General features: G+C 42.2%; 1 protein-coding gene across 9 annotated transcripts in view; it reads right to left on the bottom strand.

The window, feature by feature from the left end:
* Window positions 1–5,000, bottom strand: part of mecom (MDS1 and EVI1 complex locus) — a 230,739-nt gene that overhangs the window by 49,558 nt on the left and 176,181 nt on the right. The window contains exon 1 of one of the 9 annotated variants that reach the window (XM_080429022.1): window positions 105–243. The exons of the other annotated variants lie outside the window; for them this stretch is intronic. The gene's annotated coding sequence lies outside the window, so the exon portion shown is untranslated. Of the gene's footprint in view, window positions 1–104; window positions 244–5,000 lie in introns of those variants that run through there. 9 annotated transcript variants of the gene reach the window in all.

Genomic DNA, 5,000 nt, shown 5'->3' with positions numbered 1-5,000 from the left:
CGACTTTTCAAAACAGCGCACTTATTTTAGTTTTAATATTATAAGAACGTCCAATCGACGAAACAAAAAAAACATATTAATTTTCATTTTTTTTGTCATCTTACCGTGGGAACTCTTTTTGCACAAGAGTGTGAAACAATAAAACCTCGTGGTTTGCGTGTATTCGTTTTAAGCAGCAACAACAACCAAAAAAAGTGGTGATCAAAAACTCCAGCCTTCTTGTTGCAGTCGAAAGTTAAAATAACCACAAGTCAAATATATATATTAAAAAAAAGATATATAACAAACTAAATACGAAAAAAATACATGAAATCACAGCGCGTCACCGGCGTTTTGCTCCAAAAAACGCGTGATGTCCCGTATAGTTATGTCCCGTTAAAAGCACAGAAAGGCTCTCCGCTGGTCTCCAGTGTGGAGCCGATAGCTGCTGGACGCTTCGGTCTCTCAGTTATTGTCATGAAGACACCGTCGCTCCGCTCACTAGTAAATCCCTCGGTACATCAAGTCGCTCCAACTTGCAGCCATGTGAGCGTCGCGGAGCTTCGTCCCCTCTCCTGTCTGTCTGTCTGTCTGTCTGTCTGTCACCCTCTCCTCTCGTGTTCCCAGGTGTCCGGCTGGCGACGGTTCAACTTTTCATGTTCGTTCCTCCTCAGACAGCCTCTGCTCGCCTTGATAGTGCAGATTTCAGAGGATCGCCCACCCGTCTTCTGTGATGTCTGCGTGTGTGTGTGTGTGTGTGTGTGTGTGTGTGTGTGTGTGTGTGTGTGTGTGTGTGTGTGCGCGCGTGCGCGTGCGTGAGCGTTTCTGTTTCACACACTTGTCTCTTAAAGGAGGATCCTGCTCGGCCATCCATATAGAGAGCGATGCAAAGTGAACTATCTCGCCGTGTCTTGGGTCGGTAGTATATCGTAAAGTGACAGCAGGGCCGGGGGTTGAGAGGAGAGGAGAGAGGGGTCAGGGAGAGGTCGGGACGGGCTTCTAAAGCAGCGCTTCTCAAACATTTTCATGTCAAGGACCCCCGGCCCCGAATTGATATGTATTTATTTGGCCGCGGACCCCCGTCTGAAAATATGTGGTGCCAGCGACCCCCGGAAGAGAACATTACTGTTAAGAATGTCTATTATTCTTTTTTTTTAAAAATATATATATATTCTTAATTTTTTTTATAATCAAAAAAAGATCTACAAGCTCACAATTCAGTGCACTGTGAGCTTGTAGATTGGCTATTTTTGTATAGCCAAAGAAGTATAAAATAGGGCTAAAGTGGTGATGCTGCTATGCTATATTAACTATTTTTTGCATGGGGACCCCCTGGAACCCCCTCAATGACCCCTGGGGGTCCCCGGACCCCACTTTGAGAACCAGTGTAAATCTAAAGGACTATCAGAAGCTACATAAACAATAGACATGACATTATGCAGTAGCAGTTGCGTCTTGCACACTTTATCCAGAACAACATAGGAACTTATAGGCGCACAGCCAAAGCCCAGCAAAACATAGTTTTGCTCAATACACAAGAACAATAAATTAGTCTCCAAATAATAATGAAACAATGAGCTTTTGTCAAGGAATTACGATAAACTGACAGAGCATGGTTTTAACCTAATGCACTTCACGTGCCAAATTAAAACAATCACTTTGCATTGTTTGTTTACTTTCTTTAAACAGTATGGCTATACTGTAAACCATCACTGGAAAATACAACAAAAATATAGATTTCGATTTTCACTCCACAGATAAAAAAACAAACAAGTATCTTTATTTATTTTCCCTGGAAGTCCCCCCCCCCTCGTCTGTAGATGAAACAAAATACATAAAACATCTTACAGGTTTGCAAATAAGGCTTTACCGAGGCGAGCCCGGTTATGTAAATCAGTTGTTCTCAACCGTTTTATAGGCCGTGCCCGTGACCCACCAAAACAATCATATTTGAACTGGGGACCCCCCATTTTGTTTGACTTGGTTGCACAGAGAAATATTGTGAAAATAGCAGATCTACAAGCTCACAACACCTCACAACGCCAGGCATTGTGAGCTTGTAGATCGGCTATTTTCAAAATGTTTGCCTCTTTCTTATATTATTTGACAATTTGGCCAATGTTTTATAGTATAGTTTGTTATACATTTGATGCAGTAATCGTCTTTTTTTTCTTTTTTTTTTTTACTTAAAAAAAAAAAGTATTAAAAAGTCCTTAAAAGTCCTTAAATGGTCACTTCACTGTCATCTGGGGACCCCCAAAAAAATTATGTGGGGACCCCCCTGGCGGTCCCGACCCACATGTTGAGAACCACTGATGTAAATAAGCAGGCTCCTTGTTGTGAGTTTATTAGGCAGCTCATAAAATGGAGAGGACAGAGGGTTGGCTGATGAGAGCAGATGATGATGGATCTGTCTCACACACACACACGGGCCACTGCCTGTGTGACATTGACCTTCCATCCCAGATAATGTCCATTGTTTTATGAAATCGCAGAGCAAATGTGCAGGAAGGACAGGAAAAATCGTGTGTAAATAAGCCCAAGACCCCGACCACCGATTCCCATCGTCTCTCTCCAGCTCCTTGAGAACCGAAGAGAGACCCCGGTCCGCCGGCCATTGATTTCCTGCCTCCCCCTCTCAACTTGTCCCATTGTTGGAAGCCTTTTTAATTTAGCCATAAATTGGGAAAGCTCAAGCCCGTATGAGCTGTTCTATTTTCTTCCTGTCAGGATGAGGGATTTGTTTTATGATGCATTGTGTATTAAATACAAGTAATCTGGGAAAGTGATTGCTTCATGGCCTCTCTCCGGGTCTGATCGAGGATTCTGATAGAGAGAACAGAGACCTGGGCTCTTTTCTCAAAAGGAGGAAATGTGGGTGGATAAACAAGAGGGCTTGTGGTTGTATCACCAGGGGTAAATTGGGGTAAAAGTGCCAGCAAACCCAGAGGCCGCCCCCACATTAAGACACGGTGCACTTCTCCCCCCCGTCAGAAGATGGCGTGCTCAACTGAATAAACTTTTTTTCTCCCAACAAGCCATTTTAATAATAAATAAATAAATAATTAAATAGTAAATAAATAAATGTGCCATTTCACTGGCATGTGTTCGTTGAATGCTATTTAAATTTGAGCAGTGAGCAGTGAGCTTCACGTGTTATAAAGACACCCCCCCCCCCCTCCACTCCCAGTCCATATATAGGCTACGAGACCCAAAAAAAGAAATTTGATGTCTCCCTGGGACCCAAACTAGTGAAAATAGCAGATCTACAAGCTCACAGCGCGTGGCTTTGTGCCATATTGTGAGCTTATAGATCTGATATTTTCACTACAACCTAAACATTTGTTTTCTAATTATTGCAATTTATTTGATTTAAAAAAAATGTATTTATCAAATTATTTAGAAAAATCATTGTTTGTTTTAATTCATGAAGATTTTAGGTTTTTTTGCTTAACATTTTTAAAAGGAAAGAAAATGTAGGGATATTTACTCACGACCCATAAAAATTAGTCTACGACCCACAAATGGGTCCCGACCCACTGCTTGGGAAACAGTGGGCTATAGCCTCTGCTGCCTGTATCTCTTCAGCAAAACGCATCAGTCAAAGCACTGAGACGCTGAGTTATAGAGATGGGGGTCATTGCTTTCTCGTTCGCAGGGAATTGCACCACAAGAACACCATCTACATTAAGTCGTCAAATTGCTATAGCCGGGACATGAAAGATTCAGCCGTGTGCCCGAATATATAATATATATAATCACCTGAACGACCTACAATAAAAGCTGTGGGATTTTTTTCCACACTGACAGAGCGATATGGCTGTGAATTTAAAACACTTGTTCATTTTGTTAATAAACCCACAAGAGTGATTTGCAAAACACACCCCTAATTTATGTTTATTTGAGCAATTCAGCCATAAACACCATTCTGATATGGCTAAGATTAAACAGGTCTGTTTTATCTGAATTATGCCACGCTTTTGTCATAATGATTTTGACATAGCCTACCAAACTGAGCAGGGTGTGTGTGTGGGGAAAAAGCTGTTTATCAACAAATTACAAAGCTGCACATGCATGCTTCAGGGTATGTTAGCTCCTACTATAGCCTATATCATGCCACACACCATTTCATACTGATTTAAGGGACTCTTAAAACCCACAGCATCCGGATAATGTTTAGTGCATAGACTTTAAAGTGCTGTGAAATTCCTTGACGGGGGTTTTAGGCTACTACAGCCAATTGCTTGAAGAGGCTTCATGCTTATTTTGCTTGTGGCATATTCGTTGTTTGCTTTAGGAATTCAATCATGCAGATAAAAAAAAAACACACTGAAATATATAGAGGGAATTTTCATTATCACTATTATACATAATTATATAATATAATTGATTAGGGATTCAGTTCTTTCACGGGGTGCCAGTGCATGCTATACTTTTCTCTCTCTCTCTCTAACACCGAATTAATAAAAACACAGTGCCTTTGAACATGTTTGGCTTGATTATCAAGAGCAGGGGTCTTCAACGTTTTTCAGCCCAAGGACCCTTTAGCTGCTGACAGAGAGATGAAGCAGGGACCCCCGGCCCCGTTACACATTGTATAAAAACTTTTTCATAGATTTCATAGATAGTTGGATACATAGTTAACCCTTTAAACCCTCAATATTTACTCAACTTGAGACCTTTGGCTCTGTACCTTTCCCTCTACACCAACTCTCTGAAAATAGCTCACGTGAGCTTGTAGATCTGCTATTTTCAGCGAATGTTCCCCATCACACAAAGATTTGGTGGACCCCCTGGGGACCCTGTAGGCCCTGCAGTAACTCTGAGGACCCCCTACTGGTCCCGGCGCTGATCAAGAGCCATCTTGCATGCGAGCTCAGATAGGACAGCCGAGTATAGAGGGGGGATTCCCGGGTGGTTTGCAAACTGACTCCGCCAGGCAGCCAGAGAGAGCTGCATGTGCAGAGAGCCCACTGCTGATGCCGAGGGGCCAGCCAGGCATGGAAACACTGTAGGACTGA

This window comes from Gymnoscopelus braueri, assembly GCF_963280865.1.
Source record: "Gymnoscopelus braueri genome assembly, chromosome: 5".
NCBI lineage: Eukaryota > Metazoa > Chordata > Actinopteri > Myctophiformes > Myctophidae > Gymnoscopelus > Gymnoscopelus braueri.
The sequence above is the reverse complement of the archived record's forward strand: the minus strand, read 5'-3'. Positions and strand labels throughout refer to the sequence as shown.